This window comes from Adiantum capillus-veneris, chromosome 16 (genome assembly GCF_014529385.1).
Source record: "Adiantum capillus-veneris isolate H3 chromosome 16, ASM1452938v2, whole genome shotgun sequence".
In the NCBI taxonomy this organism is placed as follows: domain Eukaryota; kingdom Viridiplantae; phylum Streptophyta; class Polypodiopsida; order Polypodiales; family Pteridaceae; genus Adiantum; species Adiantum capillus-veneris.
The window spans coordinates 62317869-62344573 of NC_140946.1; the positions used below are offsets into that span (position 1 = coordinate 62317869).

The 26705-nt window shown below is 37.8% G+C and overlaps 1 pseudogene; it reads right to left on the reverse strand.

Moving 5' to 3' along the window:
* Positions 1-16761: 16761 nt before the first annotated feature.
* On the reverse strand, positions 16762-21434 carry LOC147439161 (uncharacterized; annotated as a pseudogene).
* Between the last annotated feature and the right edge of the window lie 5271 nt (positions 21435-26705).

The window sequence follows — 26705 nt, forward strand, 5'->3', positions numbered from 1 at the left end:
CAAATTAAAGTGAAAATTCAAATTAAAGTGCAATTTGAGTCTTGAAGGCAGCTCGACCAACCTTCCCTTTGAATTTTGTCATTATTCGTTTCAAAATTTGAGTTTTGTCATGTTTAGGTATATGTTTGGAGCACGATGGCACCACCACAATGTTTTTTAATTTTGATGAGTCACATTAGAGAAGTGGTGCTCCTCTGCATTTTAGAGCCTTTTGCCTCGCCCTCAAGTTTGAGCCTTGAGCATTGGGAAAGAACCTCAAACCACGACCCAACTCTCTACCCTTTATGGTTGACACAAGTAGTTCTCGTCTAGACTTTAGAGCCTTGTCCATCATCCTCAAGTTTGAGGCTTGACCATTGTCAAGGAGCCTCAACCCACAATAGAGAACACTAACCTCCATGTTTGACACAAGTGATTCTTTGCTAGACTTTAGAGCCTTCTACCTTACCCTCAAGTTTGAGGTTTGAACATTGGCAAGGTGCATCAACCCACAACCCAACATGCTAGCCTCCATGTTTGAGACAAGTAGAATAGCCAAAAGCTTGAAACTCATGCATTTGCATGGATCTTCAGCCTAGATTTTCACCCTCAAGACAATGTTTGTTACAATGTTTGTTTTGGGAGAAGCATGGCCTTAAAATTGAATATTTGTTTGCTTCTTTTGATGCTAGCCTCATGAAAACACGTTCCTTCTTTTTCTTTTTGCTGACACAAAGTGGATTAACTTAAGCTGCCTCAAGTCGGGAGAAGATTCATCGAGAAGTCATGTGTAGTCGTAGTCAAAGAAGTTCCAACAATGACAGATATCAAAATTGGTCAACCCACAGGGGATTGCTACAAAAGGCAACGCCTGTACCAATAGAGACGTTGGCAGACAAGGCTGCTCCTCTTGCACCAAGCCACTCGTGACAAATGCACTGCCAAGATATCTCCATGCTACCAAAGAAGGATCTTTCTAGAAGCATGAAGTGGAACCGAGCCTTTGAGCTTCAAATGTAATATATGTCTAACAGATGCATGTTTTCATATAAAGTGGTGGCCACAAATAACACTTGCGAGTGCATCATCCAAACACTACATTTCATTCAAGATTTGGAGACAGAAAAGTGTGCATCTTGGACCGAGTTCCCCTCTCTTTAAAAGCTAGAGACAAAAAGAATTGTCCCATTTTAGTGAATTTTTCCCAGAATTCCTAAATTTGAGTTATGTATTCAAAATCAATCATGTACATATTGTGATATATGTTGAAGCATCTAATGCGGTCATTATCATGTACATATCTATCCAGGGAGTCGTGGCCCTAGATGTGGCACATTTGCTTGATTTTTTAATTGATAAGATGCTTAATTTGGTTTTACAATGTATATACTCCAAGTGATTCATGGTGGCACACTCATCTCGCCTATAAAGACTGATGCGGGCAAAAAACTGCCAAAAATAGCAGCTAATAGGCATCGTTGCATAATTGCATGGAAAGTGACTCAAAATGGTATATTGATGAAAAATTATGCTTATATATGCTTTTTATGCTTATGCAAGTAATCCCATAAATTTAGGGATTTTTCTGACTCCAAGAGGCAGGTACAAAGTCTTGCACTTCATCACAATGTCCATTTTCAAGAAAAGTTACAAAGGGGTTCGACAGGCACACTCCTCTGTCTGAGAGCTCCACTTTGCAGGCTTCAAACGGCACAAAAAAGCCCGTAATCTGATTTAAAATTTAGCATCTGCCCTCTCATTGGCCATCAGGTACCTTAGTTTGGTATCTTTTGGAAGGGGGGGGATGCCTCATTTTATATGCTCCCTTTTGGCTTGTGCTTTTGAAGGGGGGTGCACTAGCGATGTCTCTAGTGCCCCTTTGCATCATTTTCTATTTTTATTTTTACCCTTTGGGAGGCCTAGCCATGTACTGCTCCTTTGACTCCTCTTTTTGACCCTTTGTCTGGAGCTTTGTTTGATCCATCTCCACCAGTCTTATTCTCTCTCTTTTTCCTCACCCTCTTCTTGGTCCTGCGATGCCTGACCTTCTCCTCCTTGCCCTTTCCTTTGTCTCGGATTGCCTTTGCTTGGCCGGCCTTGGAATGGGTCCGCCTATCTTCTGTACCCTTGGGCGGCCCTTGAACACACTCTCTCCCTCTCTCCCATATTTCATAGCATGGGAATCGTACCCTGCCCCTAGACCTCGAGCACTAGTGACCTTGCTAGTGGGGGGGGAGCTTATCCTCAAAAACGATTGGGGCCCCAGGGGTCATGCGGGATCCCACCCTAACGAGCCGCCATGTCATCGCTGCACTGACCACCGTGACCTCCATAGCAAGCATACCATTGGGAAGGACCACCACCATGCACCACCAACTCGGAAAAACCGCCACTCTGGCCGCCCTGCGTAGCACCGAACGCCGCCAGTGTAGTGCTAAATATGCACACCATAGCCTCCCAAGAGGGGAGATCCCCTTCGCCTTCACGCCTTGCCAATGGGCTAGTTCCCTAGGCCTTATACACTTTGGTCTAGCCTCCCTATTTTCCCTGTGGGATTTATCCCCGCCACGTTGTCGGAAAGTATGCGGTCTAGCTCGGAAGGGGCAAAACCTCTGGCTGCGAGAGTTCGTGATGAGAGTCACAAACACTTTGTGAAAAAGTGTTTGCAGAGAATCACCAACCCTCTTTCTAAGGGCGACAAAAAATCTAAGAGCATTCATGACAGCAAAGTCACAAACCCTCTTTCCTATCGTGCTTGGAGTCTGCTTGTTTTCGTAGTCGAGATTATGATGAGAGGGTCACCAAATCACATTCAATTTTACTTTACAAGACCATTTAAAAAACACTAAAGTTTCAGCGATGAAACCTCAATGCTCATACAAGCACAATTCTCAATCAAAACCCAAACCTCTTTCACGGTATCATGTAGCCTCGCCCCCAATTACATACTCGTCGTAACATCAAACAGTTGAAAGGAATGCTTGAGCTTCCACCTTCATGACGACCATTTTCTGATTTTGCAGAGATTTATGAGCTTCTAAAGTGAAGCCCAAACACCATTTGATAAGGGGAAACCCTAATTCACTCCCTCACAAGCTCAGATACAAGATTGCGAAGAGGCGGGATTGCAGCACACATAGAATGGGCAACCATGGAAGCTATTGAACAGTAGAGAAAAATTGTTGGTCTTTTCTGTAAAAAGCCGCCCTCTCTCTCTTACCCATGGAATTTTCAGATGAGGTGTCAATTTTTAGGCCATTTTTCCGTTTTTGACCAAAACTAGGCCATTTTCAGGTCATTTTTGAGCCAAAAAAAAAACCATTGAAGTGTAATCAAGCCACTATTACCCTATTTTGTTTTTGTTTCCCCTTCCTCCCTTCTCTTTCTCCTGCTGCTCTGGTGTCTCCCTGTGGTGCTGGCAGTGTGGATGTGTGTGACCCCCCCCCGAATGACGGTTTTTGTGTGAGAGAGTAAGATTGAGCAGCTGTTTGTGTGTAAGTGAAAGGGTGGTGGTAATGCGTGTGCTAGTCTCCACCCAACCGTGATATCTTATAGCCTCCCCCTAGCGTACACACTGTCCGGCCGTGCCAGTGGCCTTGCCCATAGGACCCATGTCCTTACATTACCCCTCCCCCCCCCTTAGAGAATTGTTTTCGTCCTCAAAAACAAACATAGAAAAACGTTTCTTAAGTGCAGAGACATTCTCCCATGTAGAACCTTCTTCAGGTCTATCTAGCCTCCACCCAACCATGCTATCTTATAGCCTCCCCCTATAGTACACACTGTCCGTCCGTGCCGTTGGCCTTGCCCATAGGACCCATGTCCTTACATTACCCCCCCCCCCCCCCCTTGGAGAATCGTTTTTGTCCTCAAAAACGAACGTAGGAAAACATTTCTTAAGTGCGGAGACATTCTCCCATGTAGAACCTTCTTAAGGTTTATCTAGCCATTTTACCAACACCTTTCGTCTGACATGATGACTGGTGCAAAGATCATGAGAATCCAAAATCTTTTCGGGCTCATGAGAAATGCTTCGCGGTTCCATAAGGTCAACTAACACACCTGTGTTAAGGACATTATTTTTTTGTCCTAGCTGTTTTTGTAAACAGATAACATGAAAAACAAGATGAACTCGTGAATGCTCTAGGAGAGCTAACTTATAGGCCACTTGACTTGTACGTTTGAGATTGGTAAACTGTTCACAATAGCCTGGTAAAAGTTTAACAACTATTCCCATCTTCAGACTTTTTGAATGCTCCGAAACTTTGAGGAAACCTTGTCTCCTTCTTCGAAAGTAGCAAGACGACGATGCTCCTATGCGTACTTCTTATATCAATCTTGAGCTTGCTTAAAATTTTGTTGAGCACTCGAAGCATGTCAAAATGATCTTGGAGAAAATCCTTCTCTTGCTGTATCTTCTTGTTAGCCAACCCCACTGTAACAGGTGATCTAGGTAGAAATCCATACAACAGCATAAATGGACTAAACCCTATAGTCACATGCTTTGAAATATTATAAGAAAATTCCAATATAGGTAAGTAGTCTTCCCAATTGGTTTTCTTCTTGCTAATGTACACTCGTAGCATATCCTCTAGCACTTGATTAACTCTTTCTGTTTGACCATCCATTTCTGGATGATCAGCTGTACTTAGATTAAGTTTAGTTTCCAACTTTTGAAAGACAACTCTCTAGAAGTGATTATCGAACTTTTGATGTCTCTCACTAATGATACTACCTGGAAGACCGTAGAATTTGTATATATGCTCTACAGATAGCCGTGCTAATTCTGGTGTCTTAACCGTAGTCTTAGTGGGAATGAATTGGCCCATCTTTGTGAGACGGTCTACAATTGCCCAAATGGAATCATGGCCACAATTTGTAGTAGGTAGTCCTACTACAAAATCCATAGAGATACTCTCCCACTTACCTTGTGGAATCTCTAAAGGATGTAAAAGGCCACTTACCTTGAGGCGCTCTGCCTTATCAACTTGGCACTAATGGAAGTTTAGTACGTACTCTTGAAGATCATGATGTAAGTCCAGCCAATAAAATTGTCATCAAACTAAGGCACCGTCTTACAAATACTTGGATGACCAGTACTTGAACTGTCATGACACTCAAAAAAGATTTGGTGCCTAGTGTCTGAGTCCTCTGGCACACATAATTTACCCTTGTTTAGTAATTAGCCATCATCAATGAAAAAATTCTTCCATCGCTTAAGCTCTTCCTAAGTAGGGGTGGAGCTCTGTGTGTTGGAGTTTTTATATGTGCGTACAGAGACATGTAGATCTGGCTGTTTAGAGACATGTGAGTGTGAGGGATCCCTTTTTCAAACTGCACTCCACACTTTAGCATATGATTGATCTTGTGCACACTTGCCATGTAATGACTCCAAAAATCCACTCTTTAGTTCCGTGAAAGCAAGTGAATTAATCTGAGGCATCCAACTTAGTGCATCCGATACTACATTATATCGCCCTTGAAATATCGTATCTTACAATCATAATCTTGAAGGATTTATGTCCATCTAGCTTTACGGCCCTTCAAGTCTGTTTGAGTAGTAAACCATTTGATACTCTCATGGTAAAAAACTACTTCAAACTCGACACCATATAAAAAGTGTCGCCACTTTTGTAAATTGTGAATTATGGCATAGAGCTCTCTCTCATAAACAAAATAATTTTGTTGAGCTTTATCTAACTTTTTACTTTCAAAGGCTATAGGTCTTCCCTCCTGGAGAAGCACCGCACCAATTGCTTTATCACTAGCATCAATCTCTACCACAAATGGCTTAAGTGGGTCGATGATTGCTAGGATGGGAGTAGGGGCTATAGCTACCTTGAGCTGTTCGAAACTGCATTTTTGGGCATCTTCCCAAGAAAAGGTCTTACCTTTTTCTTTAAGTTGATCAGTCATAGGAAGAGTGATTTTGGGATAGTCATGGATATAGTGTCGATAAAATCCAACCATGCCTAACAATATTTGAAGCTGCTCAACCGTGTTGGGATGTATCCATCGAAGAATGGCAGCGACCTTGTCAGTGTCCATCTTGATGCCATAATAAGAGATCACATGATCTAGGTAATGTATCTACGTTTTGAAGAAATCATACTTTCTTTGATTAGCATACAACATGTGAGCTTGTAGTTGTTCAAACACTAATCGTAGGTGTTGTATGCATCTTCAGTCTTACTGTAAATGAGAATGTCGTCAAGGAAAACCACAACAAATTTTCCTAGACACTATCCATGAGTGTCATAAATGTAGCTGGAGCATTGGTTAGGCATAACCAAAAAGTCATAACCAAAAAGGAACTAAGACACTCTCCATGAGTGTCATAAATGTAGATAGAGCATTGGTTAGAAATAACCAAAAAGGCATAACCAAAAAGGAACTAAGACACTATCCATGAGTGTCATAAATGTAGTTGGAGCATTGGTTAGGCCAAAAGGCATAACCAAAAATTCAAATGCCCGAACCGTGTTCTAAAGACACTTTTGGAGATATCTTGCAGTAGGATATGCACCTGTTGGTATCCTGAACGAAGATCTATCTTTGTATAGTATCTTGCCCCATGGAGTTGATCAAACAAATCATCCACTCAAGCTCGAGGATACTTGTTCTTGATGGTTATCGCATTCAATCTGCGATAATCTACACACATGCGCATAGTACCATCTTTCTTTTTTACCAATAGAATTGGTGATGCCCAAGGCGAAGTGCTAGGTCTAATGAAACCAAGAGCAAGGTAGTCAACCAACTGACTCTCAACCTCCTTGGCTTCTTTAGCACTCATATGATAAGGTGGTTTACTCACCGGTTTAGTGTCTGGCAAGACATCTATGCCATGCTGCACATCACGTGTAGGGGGTAAACTTGGTGGTAAATCACTTGAGAACACATCACTATACTCCGTGAGTAAGTGAGTTAGCTTTTGCCGTGAAAAAGAAGAAAGTAAACTAGAGTTGGGATGGAGAATCTTGTAATTCCTATAATGTTTGTTTTACAACAATTTCACATTGCTCTATAGAATTAAAATTAAGAGCACTTTGCTCATTAGATTTGTTAACACTTTGTTTATCAATATAATTCATTGCACTTTGCATACCATTACTAGACTTCACCGCACTTTGCTCTTGAGAATTCACAAGACTTGGAGACAAGCAGTAACACAAAAAAACTTTATCTATTAAATCTTCTTTTTGCAAAATAGAAAGCTCGGTTGTACGTATAAGATGTGCAAATGGTATATTTTTCTCACCAAGAAAAAGCACATGTTTACCATTGGCCATAAAGGATAAGGAGTTCTATTCATAACTAGTGTGCAGTGTGTTTCCTAAATCATGCAGTCACTCTGTCCTAAAACTACATCAGCACGGTTCATGTTCATAACTTGGAAGTCAAGGGTCATTGTATGATCTTGAACAATAAGCTCAACCCCTTGAACTACCGTGTCCCATACTTCTTCATCATTCCCACACATCTGCTTTACCACATACTTGTGAGAGCAGGGAGTCTGTGTAAGCTTCAATTTCTTGCTAGCTTATAGTTCAAGAAGTTATGAGTTGCACCATCATCCATTAAAATACGAACACATTGTCCATTATTAGCACCATGCGTGCAAATCAAATCATGGGAGCCAAAGGTGGGCTGCCACATTGAAGCATGCACACAACACTTGTGCTTTTCTTCCATATGAAGAAACTCTACAACACAATATTTAGGAGTTGAATCTAATGTGAGGTGTTGCACCGTGTGCATGGCCTTTTCTTTGCTTTGCAGAAGAGGACAATCTTTCTTGTTATGTTGGTCCGAAAGACATTTAAAATGCAAATTGTGTTTCTTCGCAATCTTAAAATTGGCAGTGCTGAGAGACCCACGTGGAGTATCTCATGAGTGCTTAGGCTTCTTAGCCTCTTGTGGGCGTGGAGAGGTAGATTGTCTCTTATTCCTCTTGGAACGTGTGGGAGATCTACCTCGCCATTGGCTCTTAGACACATTGCTCTTAGAAAAATTACCCTTAGTGTAGGAAACATTTCCTTTCCTCTCTTGGTCATCATCATATCTTTGGGCATGACTGATGGCTTCTTCCAAAGTTTTTGGATGTTTGGTCTTGACATGAAGACGATAGTCTTTATGAAGGCCCCTATTAAAACCGCGTATCTTTTGGAATTCATCTAGACCTTCTAGTTTTAATATGTTTTAGCGATACTTTGAAAAGAACTGTGTGAGATAGAGGCCAAACATGCGGCATGCATCCCATGCTAACCAATTCTTATCTTCCTAATTTGAGTCCAAAAACTCTTTGGAGAAGGAAGCTTGAAACGCAACCCAAGATGCAGGACGGACATCTATTGGAAATGTCATCCACCATGTAGGCCTTGCCTTTAAGAGATAGACTTGTTTCCACACCCATCTTTATATCTTGGGTGTCTCAATCTATGAATATCACTCCATTTGTGTAGAACGTATTGACCGCATCCTTGTTGCGATCAGCTCTTCCCCGTGAAACTCAGGAATGGTGATATTCTTAAGTAATGCATTGCTACCTTCTGTATCTTCTACAGCACTTGTCTCTTGGACTCCTTGAGTCGTGCGAGCTTGATTCCCTTGAGCCGTGCCACTTGTGGCTCCTTGAGTCGTCTGTGAATTCATAAATTTCACAAGTAACTCCGTAAGACTGGTAACATTTTCATTGAGTGCAGAGAGGTTGCTTTCAATAACGCTTTGGCGAGATGATCCAAAGTTTTGAAAGCAACCATATCGAGAAGGCCATGATCTCCTAGATCATCATTATTATGCATATCAATGTCGGTTGCACCCGTGGTGCCCTGATTTTGATCTACGTGCTCACAATCAAACGTGTGTGTAGATGGGATATCCTCATTGGCCATGATAAAAACACACTAATGCAGAGAGAGAGAAAAACGTCAACTTGTACCTTGTGAAATTGAAGTCTTTGTGTTTTGTATGCTCTACGATTTGCGTTGCATGCGAACCTCGCCTTGCAAGAATTGGAGTGCTTCACGTGTTGTTTGTTGTAAGAACACCTTTGTTGATTCTTCACAAAAACCCATCATTTTTGTGAAGGCTTTTGTTCACTTTGAAGCTACCTCCTTGAGGAAAAAAGAATTTTTGGAGGAAAACTTGCCCTCCTCCAAGAAGTGAAAAGGAAGGGTGAAACTACTTCTTTAAAGTTTGAAGCTTTCCCTTTCCTTCCAGTTTTCCTTTCAACACAAGTATGCTATCTTTCCTTGCTATACATAACAAGGGTCAATAGCTTGATGGTAAAGTGTTGGCCTCTTACCCTCATGGGGTGGGCTCAACCCTCCTTCACGCAAGGGTTAAGCGGGCCTTCCTACGCACATAGCCAACGGCACCAACGAAAGCCTTCGGATCTTGGTGCCATAGAGTTTCCGGTCAAGTTTTCCTTGGTCGTTGGCCTTGGTCGCCTATGTAGGTGGGGCGGTCGCGGTTGACTGTCGCTATCTATCCACGCGTTGCGCACAAGAAGTGTACCTGTCTTCTTTTGCTACACAACAGAGACGTTGCTGTTTGCGGAACGTGGGAGAGAAGCAGCGTGTTGTATGCACATGCAACCCACTTTTCCTCTTCTCCAAAAATAGCTTGGATACAAGTGAAAGGGTGGTGGTAATGTGTGTGCTAGTCTCCACCCAACCGTGCTATCTTATAGCCTCCCACTAGCGTACACACTGTCTGGCCGTGGAGGTGGCCTTGCCCATAGGACCCATGTCCTTACAGTAAGGGTGGACAGACCATGGAAATATGTGTGTGTTGTGTGGTGGACTTGTGGAGTATGTGAGCAGTGGAAAAAAAACTCGCGATGGTCTACTAGTGTAAAGAGTGTTTTTGAAGGTGTTTTTTGAGAGGATAGGGGTGTTGTGGATACCCAAAGCTATAGAGAGGCCTTTGTTGTTGTGCACGGGTGTGTTCCCCCATTCCCCGTCTCCAACGGCATAAGAGAGCAACCTACAAGATTCAACATGACTTACAACTGAAGGAAGATGATTGGGTGCTCTTGTAGTTTGAGAAGGCATGCCTAAGGAAACTAAAAGGAAAGGAGAAGCATTTTCCAAAGCTAAGATAATATGGCTCTTTCCAGATTCAAGAGAAGATAGATGATGTATTCTTCACTCTGAAGTTGCCAAAAAACTTGTAAGATTCATTATGCTCTTCATGTGAGTCTCTTGGAATTTTTCAAGGATGAGGTGTCAGTCGACAAGGAGCTTGAGGAGCAACTTGAAGGGGAAGAGAGCGAGGAGATACTCATTCTGTAACAGATACTGGCTCACCAGGAAAGGAAAGAGAGGTAAAGTGAACGACAATTCTTAGTCAAGAACTATCCAGCATTGAATGCGTAGTGGATGGAGGACCTAGTAGATACCCCTCAGATTTCGAACTTTACCTTGTCACTTTTGGTCTAGCTTTGGCTATTCCAAGAGTTCTCTTAGATCAACAGGTTGAATCTAGTGCAGGCGCGACTGAAAATAGACTAGTTACTCTGCTCCTTTGTCATAGATTGCAACTTGAAGGGGAAGAGAGCTAGGAGATACTCGTTATGGAAAACATACTGGCTCACCAGGAAAGTAAAGAGAGGTAAAATGAATGACAATTCTCAATCAAGGACTATCTGGCATTGAATGCAAAGTGGATGGAGGACCTAGCAGATACCCCTTATATTTGTAACTTTACCTTGACACTTTTGGTCTAGCTTTGGCTATATTAAGAGTTCTCGTAGACCAATAGGTTGAATTTGGTGCAGGTGGGACTGAAAAGAGACTAGTTACCTGCTCCTTTGTCGTAGATTACCTAGAAAGAATAAAGTATGGCAAACCATCCACCAAGTCCAACAAAATAAATTAGAATAATTATTTATTAATAAATTGGACTGGGAGGTCAATTCTAAGTGAAATTGTCACACATCTACCCACCTGAGAATCCAATCCAAATGCGGAATGGCTCGTTGTATTTCTCTAACCTAGAACTATATGCACGCCATCGCCAAATGTCCACCTAAGACTAACAACGTTTGTCAAAATGAGTGTACGATTTATTTAATCAAGAGGGTTCCAAAACTGGAAATCCTAATCTAATGGACTCGTCCGAGCATACAGGTCCTACAAATAGGCTCACAAAATTGCCGGTACTAATCCTCCTAGGATTCTATACAGTTCTGCCTAGGAAGAAGTGGAAAAATGGCTCTGGAAGTTCATGAAGCATGTCCATGTTGCACATATATAGATCCATGTGCACATAACACAAGAGGCTTCCTTCTTGGCTAGAAAATACTTGAACTTAATGTTTCTTGCCAGTCAATGAATGTTAAGCTCTTCATGTGATTGCTTTTCTTGGTCTTGTACAGCCTCTTTGTCTTCAACATCTTAGTCACATTCCTCTGCTTTCTCCTCAAATTCTCTCAATCTCTCTTGATATTCTCTGTCGTTTTACACTTAGCACCCCCAAAAGATCTAACACGTAAAAATTCTGCTTTTAAAATAAGCCAAGTCAGCTCCATCGATTCACAATGTGTTTTGCTACAGGAAATTTGGATGGATTTTGGCACATTCTCTACAAGCGTGCAGTTGGCTCTTCTCAATTTGGTCATCATGGGCACAACATCACTTTGTGACATACAATACACCTGAAGAATTAATCCAGATAAGAAGTCTCCTCCCCCTTGCAAGAAGACACAATAGGATAGATATTGCAATGCTTCACATCTTGAAGGATCTGGCAATGCTCCACATCTTGAAGGATCTTGCAATGCTCCACACCTTGAACCCTCCATAGGGTTCCTAGCCGCGAGGAGAGGTGGAGATAAATTATTGAAGATGGGGAGGACCTAAAAGAGGCGGGGTTTAACGTCCACAAATACAAATCATCCAAAAAAATGCAATGAAACAAGTCAAGAAGTGAAGGCACGCTTTATCGAGGCCTGTCATAAATCAGGTGAAGATAACAAAAGTTCTTTTCATGATAGTGTTGACTCACAACATAATTTAGAAGTTGTTTGGAGCTTCATCAATTTTTCTTTCCAATCTTCTCTTCAAGACAGATATATGAAATTTCATTTCTTTGATAAGTCCTTTTCATGGACATGAATTTTGGTCACTTTAGTTTCTTTGTAATGTTTTGGGTGGAGTTATGTAAGTTATGGAATGATCTGACCAATAGCAATAGTTTGTTCCGGATGTAAATTTTGTAATGTTTCTTGTAATCCAGATATGCCATGATATTGAACGGTGTATCGTTGTTAGTTGCATGATTATTTGTGTTAAGTTGTTAGTGCTCATGAAGTCAGTGAGATATGTGTAATGAGTGTTTTCTAGACTGGCGTTCACATTAAAGCCTCCTGCAATAACAGTCGGTATATTTTTTTCAAAGTCATAAAAAATTGTATCCAAATTTTACTTTAGTGTGATAAGAGCGACGAAGGATGTCGATGTAGAGGAATTATATTCATTGTATGAGGAAAAAGTACTAAGTTCATTGCAATAAGCTCAATACCGTGTGCTACTATTATTTTTTTTATTGTTCAAGTGGTGATTTTTCTTGTACATCATCATGATCCTGGAATTACATTGCGATGAAATACAAAAAAATATTTGGAAGCATGCAGGTATTATTTCTGAAATGTGTTTCTTAGATACAGAAAATATCTGATGATATTAAATTTGAATATTTTTTTATGTTTAGGTAATGTGCATTGAGCGACATTGTGTTGAATGATTGTATAATAATGCTATCATTGTTTAAGTCACGTAGGTTGTGGTTTATTGTTATCCACTTTGCTTCTTTTTTTAAACATTGGATTTTTGTTAGTACTACTATGTCTGTTTTAACTTGTTTGTGTTTGATGTTTTGGAGGAGATATAAATTATTTGGGTTTTTTATTCTTGAAAGTGGAGTGTATATTAATCCATGGCTTCTGATATTTGAGGGATCGAAAGCTAATGCATGAAGCGTTAATCCTTGTGATCTATGAATTGTATGTGCTGATGCAGGTTGAATAGGAAATTGTGTTCTAGATATCATATTAAGCACATTTTTACCAACTTAAAACTCTCTTGTAATTTTATGGATGGGTGTCCAATCTTTTGATATAGCATTTGTGAAAAAATGCTTGTTTTCATATCGTGTACGTTTTCCTATTTTTTAATTGTAAAATTATAATGATATCTTCAGAATAATGTGAGTAATATTTATAGATTTTGTCTGCCCTAACGAGGTTGTCTATTATGTTCAGATTGCTTGCACAAAGTTCTATGACAAGGTTTGGTTTCAAGCATAAAATTTTGTGCAAGCCTCCACATTGTTTTCGGTCTTCAGGAATTCTTATGGTCTTACTACAGTTTTTTTATTTCTTGCCGGTGGCTACGAAAGTTTTCGATTTGCCGTCCATGGAGTCATATATGTTCTTGTTATATTTATCTTTGGTTTTATTATCATAAAATAAATAAGAAATTTTCATTTCTTTTGGTACAAAACGAAAGTACTTTTGATTTAAGAAAGCTATGTCTTCATCTGTATGTTTGCTCTCTCGAATTCTTTTTAGAATGTCGATATATATTTTGTTATCTTGGCACATTGTTTGTTGTAATTCATAACATTTTATACTTGAATACCAAAACAAAGGATTTATGGTTTCACCGCAAACTATAATATCCAATCCACCAAATGGTCTATCATTTATATGTTTTATGGCACGCAATCTTGCATCAATTTGTTCAAAAACACTTTGGCCGACAAGAGATATTTTTTCCAATGACAATCAGTTGTAGATCTATGTAATGTAACAATTTATGCATGATTCTTCATAGAAAAGAGTAGGAGAACTTAGCTCTTCGCAATGTTCATCTTTTAATAATCTTAAGGGATACTTTTCTTCACATGGTGCAATATAAGTAATTATATCTTTGTAATCAATAACTTGTTTGTAGTCCTGAACTGGTGTAGCAAGATATCTGTATATATTTCTTCATCATCACTTTCTTCTATACAATATTGTATTTCTTGAGAATGATACTTTTGATTGGGCAGTATTACATGTGTTAACCAATCAACATTCATCAAAATATTTTCTTTTTTGTATAGAGAAATTTTAAGTAATTCAGTAGTTGCTTTCATCATTAAAAGTGGACGGACAAGTCCACAAAGATAATTATGATTGTATTGCAATTTTTGTTTCAATCCTAGCATTATAGAGTTTTCTTCATGCATGAAACGAGGTAACATATTTTGAGTCTTTTCAAGATCTGCCAGTACGTTGATAATGCTTCCACGTAGTCCATATTGACCATCGTATGTTAATTCATGTATTTTTGTAAATGGTATACGTGGAGATATTAGTCTTTCTTCTATTTTGTTCCATTTTGATGAGCTCAATTGTAAAGACCTATTTCTTTCAGTGATCTGTATGAAATCTTTTGTTTTCTCTTTGTTCGTTTGCATGCACTACAAGTTGGTATCATATTGTCGCTAGCTTTTTTCTTTTTTGAGAAAGAGAGTTGATATTTAAAAAGAAGTCTTTCACAAACTGCACATATATTTGTACATGTGTCTCTGTTTTCTTCCAAGTATGTCTAAGTAGAAGATGCCGATAGCTTATGATTTTGTAATTGTTGATCAATTTCACATATATTTTGTGTTTTTTTAAAGCGTTTGGTCTTTCTTACAACATCAATTTTATCACGAGAAATCATTTATTATGTGAAAAAATTCTTCCACGATGCAGTTGTAGTTTTCATCATCGTAGGTCTCTAGTAAGCTCTTCAGTATGTTCGTTTCTTCAGGTGTCCATGTTTTGTATGCTTTTTGAAGTGCACTAGAGTTTACTTCAGGATATATAAATAAACATCCTTGTGTCTCAAAAAGTAAGATTTCTTTCATTTTCTGACAAGAATTTCCAATGATCAGAGTTTTTTTTCTTTCACTGTTGTGAGTATATATAATTACTTTAAGAGATTAATTTGTCATGACGTAAAAGAATTCTAGAACTTGTATATTCAATAGAAGTGAGTTATGAGTTGTATATACATTGCTATTATTTTATCTAGATTTTGAGAGGTATTCTGTTTTGTGTCTACAAGAAATGATTTTATGATCTTTACTGATATGTTATCTATGTTTTATTGTGACAAGATATATAGACCCATATTATTGAGAACTTTTATCGAAGAGCAAGATGAATTCAGTAAGAATTGTAGAGCAATAAAAATATTTTCATTTTTTTGGATATCTTTCAAAAAATTTCTTGTCGATGATATGTTTATGTTCTATGAATGCCATTTATAAGTTGAAGCAATAGATTTTTAAAAACAGCTTTATCTTAGTAGATTCAATGGATTTTTGTGGCCAATTTGTGAATTTTGTAATTCGTGAAGTCATGAAAGCTAAGGAATAGTGAGAAACAACCAAGTTTATGCTATCTGCAGACAAAGGAAAGGAAGGTTAGCAGTATCATTTGGAAACTAAAAGGTAAGAGTTAGACACAAGGATATAAAGGAAACTGTGAAAAAAGAAGGAGAGAGCAACAGGGAGGCAGAGAGTGGTCGCATGCAGTTGTGAGAATGTAAATATTGCTATAAAGAACATGAAAGACACACGTCATTGTTTATAACGTCAAAGATTCAAGTGCTACCTACATGGTTGGATGTAATATAGAGATTATTTAAAACATCATACAATTCATAAAATCTAAAAAGTACACATAACCACAACCATGTTAACTACTTTTTTATTTAGCATTGTTGTCTTCGCCGTCATTCTTATATAGATCCTCATCCCAACTTTTGAAAGTTGCATATAGATATATGCAAGCGCATCTGCAATCTCTGTTGCTTTTGGTTCTGTTCCCTCAAGCCTTCTCCAATCTAATTCATAAGATAGCAATAAGTCAAGCCCCATTTCGTAATCCATTCCATAAATTTTTTAATCCAAAAGATCTTTTATATCTTTTGGGAGTCTATCTATGTAGTATTCAATGTTGAAATAAGGCTTGTATTCACTTTCAGCTTCTTCTGACACGTTATCTCTGTCGCTCTTTTCTGCTTGTGTTTTTTGATTGCGTACCTGTGCCTTTGCTTTTACTTGACGATATTCTTTGAAGAGTCTTCTTTCATGTTTTTGTTTGTCTTGTTCTTGGTCGTTCTTAGTTTTCTGTTTCAAATCTCTCTCTCTCTCTCTCTCTCTCTCTCTCTCTCTCTCAAAGTTAGAACAAACCGAGGAAATAACATTCAAAAATAAATGGTGAACTCAATAATAATGGTCATGTATGTTGTCTTTTTTTTCTTGTATTGTCTTGATGACAATAATTTTCTTTCATGTTGTTATTTGTCTTGTCTTTGTCTATTCTCTCTCTCTCTCTCTCTCTCTCTCTCTCTCTCTCTCTCTCTCTCTCTCTCTCTCTCTCTCTCTCTCTCTCTCTCTCTCTCTCTCTCGCATTCAGAACATGCTGAAGAAATAGCAGTTGAAAATAGATGGTAAACTTGAATATATTGGCCACATTTTTTTTTTAAAGAACTTTTTTACGAAACAACAAAGTGGTCAGAGAAAAGTAGTAACTTCACAGCACCTAGTTGTTCTGAGCCTTCTATGTACACATGTAGTTGTTCTGAGTGTTCTATGTACATTATTTTATTGTAAAAAACTTTTTTTGTCAGCTTTATTTATTTACAATGTATATCTTTTTCTTGTCATAAACATTTTGTTGGATTTTATGTATGTGTAAAGTGAAGGCACTTTGTCTTTCTCTCGCTTCTGCTAGTTCTTCAAGTGTTCAGAGAAAGGCATTATCATGCCTGCAAGGTTGATCTTAAATTTTCCAGTTTGGGAGACTGAAGAAATCATCTCTCTTGCAGTTATGACCTTTTTAGAGTAGACATTGCAAAAAGACTTTCCTAATTAATGCAGTACATTATCAACTAAACTACCAGTAAGTTGTGCATGCACAATTGTCTTTTTTGACATTTTGATCTTCACCTGGAGCTTTGAAATTTGAACTATTTTTGTAAATCTTTTCCATGTGATGCAATAAAAATTTTCTACAATCTTTTTTATTTTATTGGACTGGCAATTTTGACAAGCAGCCTCAATGAGAACACTAACGTCTATGTTTGTAAATTGCAAGACGCCAGAAATATGCAAGCTGTGTGTCATGTCAAAGCAAATGTAATATTTCTCTTATACATTATTGTAAGCTTGCACTCACCTCTTGACCATATACAAGGTCTTCTGTTTGCTTATTGTCAGTCTGAAGTAATTCACGACGAAGCCGGTTGCTCTGAACTGGTAGTAAGATAGTCAAATCTAGAATAGGTAGAGCATCTCTTTTTTCATGGAAAAATTTGATATTTATTTCCACGTGCATACCTATTGTTCCTTTCTCAATCTATCGCACAATGTTTCTGCAGTCTTCTTTTTGGTCATTCACGAAAGACAACTGCAGAAATTAGAGTGTGTGAGTTACAGTATAGAAGATTGATTTCAATTTAAAGTTTTAATGAGGCTTACATTTGCACGATCTCTGTCATTGGGTCTATCTGCACTAAAATCTCTCCACGGATGGAGGAAGTTCTAACTTCAATGTTGTCACACTTGATGAAGAAAAATGTGATAGTTCCTAGATAGTTCTTCAGGCCAGAACGTGTCGCTTTATTCAGCAAAGGTCTAATTTTAATCGCAGGGTAGAAGCTCAAGTTGACGGAAAAAGGTGTACCAGTAGTAACAACTGATGAGCCATCTCAATACAAAGAAAGTGATGAACTACCTCCATCCTTACTATTCTTTTGTCTCACAGAAGCACCCTCTATGCATACACATTTACCAACTTTCAGTTTGTTGAGGAAAAAATTTATGAGCGAAGCTCCTATAACAAATGTGATGGTGTTTGAGTTGTGTGAATCTACAATGTCCACTTTGAAATATTTATTGTTAAATGCATCATTGATATTCTGTGCACCATAGTTATTTAATACATATCCTTCAATAGAAAATTGAGATGTCACATCACAAAGATCGACAATGTGAAACAACAGAAGTGAGGTTCCTGCTTGCGGGCGTGTGTGATACACAATCACTTCATCATCATCTTTGTCATTATCTTCAAGGTTGATCACATCAATGTTTTGAGGCATGAATATTAAATATTTCAGGTAGATATTGTGTGTCATGTGCATGCTTGACATCTTGATTTGTTGCATTGTTGTACGGGCTTTTGAGACACTAGATTGATGAATGCTTCGCGCACCTGTTAAGAAGTATGCATTTTAGGTTGCATTTCAATAAAATTTAGCGGGGCAAATGTGATGTTTACAACTCTTTTTTGGTCCTTGGCAAGGGAGCTCACAAATGTTTTGCTAAGCTTGATTGGAGCACTGCTTCTCTTTGAATATGCACTTTTTTCTTTCATTAGAATATCACTACATTGTCATTGTGTTTTTTTGCTTGGTTCTACAAAATAATCAAAAAATCAAAACTCAAATCTCACTATATATAGTATTATAGCATTAAGAACATATTTACTATTAAAAGCAACAAAAGACGGTACCATCAATGTCCTTTTTTTGCGCTCTAAGAACGGAAAACCATATTGAAAGTTATATATTGGTGCTCCGTATATAACCATTAAAGTGAGATAATGAAAACAGAACATGGCAAAGAAGGTATGATTGTGAGTGTCTGGCAAAATAGGAGTAGTAGATTGTGTCAATTACAAGCACAATTTATTTTAAGCGTATGGAAACATTTTCAAGATACGAGGCATTGAGAGAGAGAGAGAGAGAGAGAGAGAGAGAGAGAATTTTTATGGCTCATAAGAACCATTTTGGCTTTTTTTCAAGGTGTATCAAATCGCGACAAATGTTTCAAGTTGCTTTGAAAGTGCATTGAAATAAATCTTTGATGGTGTAATCTCTTCCTAAGTACTTTTCACAAGCTTGGATGGAACCTAGAGTCCATAAAGATAAAGATTGTTTGAAAATCATAGTGTTCTTCTATTGAGTGTATTCTTAGATATATTAAGCTTTGCATTCCAGAAATGCAAATACACTACTCTCAACAAGCTATTAGATATATATAAAGAATTTTTGTGCTTGCTTTTCCTTGAAATGTTAGGTGTTCGATGATTGAAGATGAAAAAAATACATCTCTAAGTAATGATGTTGTCCTATGAAGCTTCTTTTCGGACATAAGAAATCTATAGCTGTGAGACTAATAATATGTCAGATTTATAAAAAACACATCTCACTTGTCAAGAAGAGTAAACTGTGTAAAAATTTCAAATGATTGAATACTAAATTAAACACTTTTTGAATTGTTGTCAAATGAGCAAGACCCTATATATAAAATGAGCAAGACATAGTTATGTTGTTTCTACATTAATGTCATGATACACTTAATATCCAAGAACAAAGAAGCTGCATGATTTGGGAATGCAAGAAGAAAAAAAGAAGAGAAAGGAGTATCATTGAAATTTTTTTTAACAATGAGAAAACCATGTATATATATATATACAAAAGGTTTTTCAATGCTTGGAAATATATTTTCTTAAATGAGATGTGGTGACATCTCATAAATAGGTCGTAAGCACTTCTTACATTTCAAGCTTATGTAATCTCTCTAAAAGATCCACTGTTGTTTTTCTATCTTCTGGCACAATACACTTATATTTTGTCATCCACTCTTTAATGACTCCAGTGTCAATTTTTGAACGTCCATTCCATTTGATTTTGTAGAAGTGTTTAAACTCATCGGAGAAGATTGTGAACATTTCTATCAACCAAGCCAAAACGTACATATCAGTCACTTTAGTCCAAGTATAGGGAGAAGCAATATTCAGTAGCTCTGGAGCTCTCCATGGTTTTGCATCGTGATCTTATTTTATAGTGATATTTGTAGGCCTCTGTTCTTTCCCATCTCTCAAAGTTAAACCCCAATCAATCAATCCTATTCAAGGCATTCCCTCCTTGGTGAAATCAATTCTTGCAATTTCTTCGTCATGTGTGGTACTTGCTTTGGTTTCTTTTTCTTTTCTTTTTTCTTGTCTTCTCTCTCATCTGATGAATCATGTTTCAACATGCCCACAAAAGTTCCATAAGAGCTTGGCAAGCTTTGCATGATGGTCCGGTTTCCTCCATTATTAAAGAAGGGAAATAGCAATCACCATGGCTCTTTGCAAGTATGAGCAAGAGCTAGAACTATTCCAGGATGTGCCAAATCGATCACTGCTTCATGTGCAAAAGATTTGTGTATTTTTTTCATGACTTTCAATAAATTGTTTAGCACAGTATGTAATGGATGCTAGAAAGTACGAGACACCTTGAACATTACATTCAAAGGTCTCTTCGTATGATCCCTTTTTGAGCCTCTTGCCTAGCACCAGAGCGTCAACAGGCACTCCAATCGTCACGCTACATGATGTATTATATATAGTCCGCAATAAATGAATACCTTTGGCAGCTTCTCTAGTAGCAACGTCCTCTAATCTGTGTACATATGTAGATGCTCCTTCACCGCTTTTTTCTGCTGCAGTGAGCATCGTCTTCTGCATTCTCTTGCTCAAGTAGAATTGATTATCTATTGCTTTTGCTCGCTTGGACTTTTCTTTCTCTACTCTTCAACTATCATAGAAGTGATTAATTTTTATTCTATCCACCTCTTTTGGAAGTTCATTACCGAGGTCACGAGCACATTTGGATAGATTGCCAATTATATGAAGCAAAAAATGCTTTATGCTTTCTCCGTCAGTGCACCTGGGAATTTTTTTCTTGTTGATCTGACAATCTCTTGCAGAAGGTTATAAAACTACTTTACTTCACGTGCAACAATTGCATCTATATTGTCATGTAGATAGTGACGATATCACCATCAGAATTTGACATCGAACTCTTTTCTTCACATCTGAATCGAGAATCTTGGTCGACATATTTTCTTGCAAACCTGTATGACATTACGCACGTAAGTTTATGTCTCTATTTATTTATTTATTTTAGTGCTCTTGATATAGTAAATTAAATCCTCACGTCAACCAGTAATTGTGCAGAAGGCTATAAAACTTTACTTCACTTGCAACAATCATATCTATATGTCCTGTAGATAGTGATGATATCACCATCAAAATTTGATATCAAAATCTTCTCTTCACGTCTGAATCGAGAATCTTGGTCGACATCTTTTCTTGCAAAGCTGTATGACATTGCACACATAAGTTTATGTCTGTATTTATTTATTTATTTATTTCAATGCATTTGATACAACAAATTAAATCCTCGTGTCAACCAGTAATCGTGCAGAAGGTTATAAAACTTTACTTCACTAACAACAATCGCATCTATATGTCTTGTAGATAGTGACGATATCACCATCATAATTTGACATCGAACTCTTTTCTTCACATCTGAATCAAGAATCTTGGTCGACATCTTTTCTCGCAAATGTGTATGACATTGCGCACGTAAGTATATGTATGTATGTATTTATTTATTTTAATGCGTTTGATAGACCAAATTAAATCCTCACGTCAACCAAGTAACAATGAAATATACAAATAACGGCATATGCAATCGTGACTCAGTGTGAGCCTATATTTTTTGTGGGCTCAATGGTGACGAGCACAAGCTAGAAGAACGATTTTCCATCAAAACCTTTTTTATTTATAGGGGCACGGATTCAACGATGGAAGATGTTATCTGAGTGGCATCTGTCTGTCAAAATTTATTTGAAAGATAGTTAGTGTCAGAAGATGGTCAATGTAGTAAAGTAAACTCACTGTACAAATTTAGTGATGGAAGATAGATCAGAAGTGACGACAGTTCAACAAAGTTTCTTCAAGCAGTGGTCAATGCAAAAAAAAGAAGTCCATTATGTGAATAAAGCTATTGTGGTTCTAAATGAAGCAAACACGTTCATTCTTGGTTTTGAAAAACGACAGATTAAACCGAGGCAACGGTCATCTATCAATGCCTTCCCAAAAGATTATCAAGGTAGTAGAATAGACTCACCATAAAAATACAAGGATGACAGATATAGCCAAAGTAATGATTGTTTATTGAAGTTTCTTTGAACGATGAGTTGATGACTTCAACCGCTCATTGGTTTGAACAATGCTAGGCCCAATCGAGCCAACGATTATCTGGCGAGGACTCCCCAAAAGATCGATGAATAAAGCAGAAGGAAATGGATACTTTTGGATTCAGGGAACAAAAGTCTGAATCGAGATAACGGTCCTCAATAAATGGATCATTGGTTTGAGCAATGAGGAACTCAATCGATTAGCTGAAGTGACGACTATCTGTGAAAATTCTTTTGGAAGATAGCAAAGAAACAATCACTTCCCGATTCAAAGAATGACAGACAAGATCAAAATAATGCTTACTTGTTGAAGTCTTCTCAAAGATAATTAGCCTAGCATAACATAACCTCACCACACGACAGATATAGCCGAAGTGGCAACTGTCTGTCGAAGTCTCTTTGAAAGATAAGCTAATGCAAAAAAAAGAGGATCATCGTGTCGATGAAGCCATGGTGACTCGAAATGAAGCAAGAACCTTTATTCTTGGATTTGAAAATGGCAGATAAAACAAAGGCAATGGTTATTTGTCGAAGTCTTCCCAAAGAATTATCAAGATAGAACAATTGACTCACCATACAAATTCAAGGACGACAGACATAGTCAAAGTAACAACTGTTTGTCAAAGTATCTTTAGATGATGAGTCAATGAATGCAATCGCTCAATGGTTTGAACAATGATAGACCCAATCGATTCAACGATTATTTGGCGAAGACTCCCCAAAAGATCGATCAATAAAGTGGAAGAAAACATATACTATTGGATTTAGAAAACGACAAACTGAATCGAGGTGACAATCCTCTGTCGAAGCCTTCCGACAAGATAATTAATATAATAAAATAAACTCACGATATAGATTAAATGATGGCAGATATAGCCAAAATAATGATTGTTTGTCAAAAGTTTTGTAGAGCATGAATGAGCATAGAAGAGGAGAGACTGACTGCTTATATGAAACCACGATGGCTTAAACCAAAATGAGATTCATTTTTTGAAGACTCTTCAAAAATCAAGGGAGAAAAGTAGAGATGAATCAGCAGAGTCTATGAAGAGGCCAAGTGTGTGAATGAAATCTTTCCAAGAGCTGGTCAATGCAGTAAAAATAAGTTTGTTATACAGATTCAATCATGGCAGATATAGTCGAACTGGCGACTATCTGTCAAAGTTCTTTTGGAAAGAAATGATTGCTTCTCGATTCAAAGAACGACAAGCAAAATCAAGATAACGCTTACTTGTCGAAGTCTTTCTAGAAGATAGTTAGCATAACACAATATAACATCACCACAGATAGATGTAGCTGAAGTGGTGACTGTTTGTCAAAGTCTCTTCGAAAGGTGACCTAATGCAAAAAAATCGAGGCTCGTTATGTCGATGAAGCCACGGTGGTTCCAACTAAAGCAAGAACCTTTACTCTTTGGTTTGAAAAATGGCAAATAAAAGCGAGGCAACAATCATCTGTTGAAGTCTTCCCAAAGAATTATCAAAATAGAAAACTATACTCACCATACAAATTCAAGGACAATAGATATAGTCAAAGTAATGACTGTTTGTCGAAGTGTCTTTAGACGATGGATCAATGGATGCAATCGCTCATTGGTTTGAGCACGATAGACCCAATTGAATCAAGGATTATATGTCGAAGACTCCCCAAAAGATCGATCAACAAAGTGGAAGAAAATGGATACTTTTGGATTTGAGGAATGATAGACTGAATCGCGGTAACAATCCTTTGTCAAAGCCTTCCCATAAGATAATCAATATAATAAAATAATATCAGAATGTAGATTTAATGATGGCAGATATAGCCAAAAACATGACTGTCTGTCAAAGTTTCTATAGAGGATGAATGAACGTAGAAGAGGAGAGACTCATTGTGTAGATGAAACCATGACGATTTAAATCAAAAAAAGATTCATTTTTTAAAGACTCTTCAAAAAACAAGGGAGAAAAACAAAAGACAATCCAAGCATAGAAATGAATCAACAGAGTCTATGAAGGTGAGCGTTTCTTGAAGTTGACGATGATAAACTTAACTCAATTAGTGATTTTTTGTAAATGTTTCCCTAAAAGTTAGGCCATTGAAGTGGAAGACTTAATCATCTTTAGTACATAAGCCCTCTTATCTCTTATACTCAAAGACATCTCCCATAAAACCCTATTTCTTGATCAATGCCTACATTATTCAGGTAACGAATGCACAGACCATAACTCAATTATATATTGCATTGATATTTCCATACACTAGAAAGACATCTATGGAATGAAAAATTAAAACCCATTTAAAGTCGGAAGCACAATAATATTTTTCATGTAGTAATATTGACATATCTAGTTTGTTTTGTACGATAGTAATACATCTTAACATGGCATACTATATTGAACTTGAAAGTCAAGTGAGTAATGTTGTCATTTTGTAAATGTACATAGCTTTCCTTTTTTTTCCCCTGTCTTAAATCCATCACAGAAGGCAGTCATCATATATGTCCAATCAATCTGTAACTTATGAATATTAGTTTCTCACAAATATTTTGAAGAAAGAAAACCTTAATGCAAGCTGGAAACGATGAATTCTGCGAAAAACTAGGTCTATCTATAATGAGCATGGCACAAATACAATATTAGGTAAGCCCAAAATAATAGAATTAGTCAAATCACACAACAATTTGTTGAGCAGTGCAATAATTCACAACAAATTAAATATCTCATGATTTCATAGTAATACACACAGTCAATCAAACATTTGTGAAGAGTTGAAATATGTCACAACCAAAAAGTGGTCTAGAAAGTCATATTTGTTTTGTGTCAATTAACTACATATATACTTTACGCTCTCCCTCCCTCTCTCTCTCTCTCTCTCTCTCTCTCTCTCTCTCTCTCTCTCTCTATCTATCTATCTATCTATCTATCTACCTATTTATGTCTTGTGTATTCAAAAAAGACCATTCTTTGTACCATATGTATTCTCATAATTATAAGTTTCTCTTAGCTAATAGCAATATTGGAGCATGAAGGCAGTCCAACACTCCTCAGTGCGACAATAGTTTATTGAGTTGTTTTTACATGTGGATTTTGAGCTTACCAAGAGATTGCAAGACATTAGATCTTTTAAGAGTACCACCAAATTCTCTCCTCTATGCACTTGTGATCCTCAGCACTGTGTTTGGACATGCTTGAGTGTCCTTTTCGAGTGTATGGCCTAAAGAAAATCGCTGATTTGATCTCGAGAAGCTTATCACATAAGAAGAGTCAACTATGGATCCGGATCCAAGAGAGACTCGAAGTTTCTAATTGGACAAGCGTTCACAAAAGAAAGATAGAAGTACAAGAATATTACTTTTTTTCTGTGTTTTGAAATGGTATCACAATGAACTTTTCACCATTTCTACTTGTCGATGTGCAAGGTGTCTAAAGATATCTAACTGAAGGTCTTTCCTTTCAATTTTCCACTTTCTTCAAAATCCTTTGAACATGAACGCTGATGACATCAATTTGATGTTCACCTTAGCAGAATTTGGAAGAAAAGTAGCATTGTCAAGGGTTTTTATCTCACTCTTCCTGAGAGATGACACCAAGAAAAACATGCTATTTGTCGTTCGTGAAACCACAAGCATGCAACTTGGGAAGGACTTATTTATCTCATTGTAGGCATGCCAATTGATTAGGAAGACTGGTCATGGCAATTTGTTTTCTTTTAGACCATATCCAGCTATATGATGCCTCTGAAACGTTTTTGATTACACCTAATCGTTTGGGTTCAGCCTTCGTGATGGCAAAAAGTTAGATTTCTGGAACTTTACCTAAGCCTAGGTTGATTACACTAGGTTCGATGCGTATTGTAGCTCTTTCATATTAAGCTCTCAATTGGACATGTGCACATGTTTTATGACAGACATCTCAGTAGTGGTTACTTACTTGAGCAGGTACCCAAAGTTGGGAGAAAGCAAGTTGTTGAAATACATTTCCTTGCCTTGCTTACAGAAAGGCAGTCACCTAGGGCTGCAATAAGACAAGACGTTGCGGTTGTGAAAAAAAGAGATTTTTTTCCTTGAAACTTGAACATGACTAAAACAACGCATTTGTAGCACGCTTTCGAAGGCCAGATTGAGAAAGTAGCTGTAACATTTAATGGTCTAGTAACTTGTGTGTAGCGGAAAATAGCATGAACATAGTGAGCATTTCATTAGAATATCTTCCATAGGATAATAACAAGAGTGCTCGGGTGGAGAGAGCATTAAAAAGCATAACACCTTTGCCTCCTGGCCAATAGGAATCAGGCAAGCCATTCGGCTATTGAATGCTCATTGGTCCCCTTGGGAGACTGCCCAATAGTCTTCTAGAGAGCGTAATTCTTATTGGTTCTTTTATTAAGTGTTTTTGAACTAATTAAGCTAGATTTACTCTAGCTTAATTCTCATTGGTCCACCTCTATGGCCATCCAATAGGATTTGAGTACACTTTGTGGGCATCTGGCCTGGGGAGCTGACATGTGTCCCTCTTTCCACCTATGTACAAATGAAGCTTGTGAGTGTGTGTGGATGTTTCTCTCTCATCCCCGACTTCTTGGGCTGGCCCCCTCCTATGTAGGGCTTGAAAAAAACTTTTTGGGACACACACAAAGCATCCAATTCCCCTAATGTT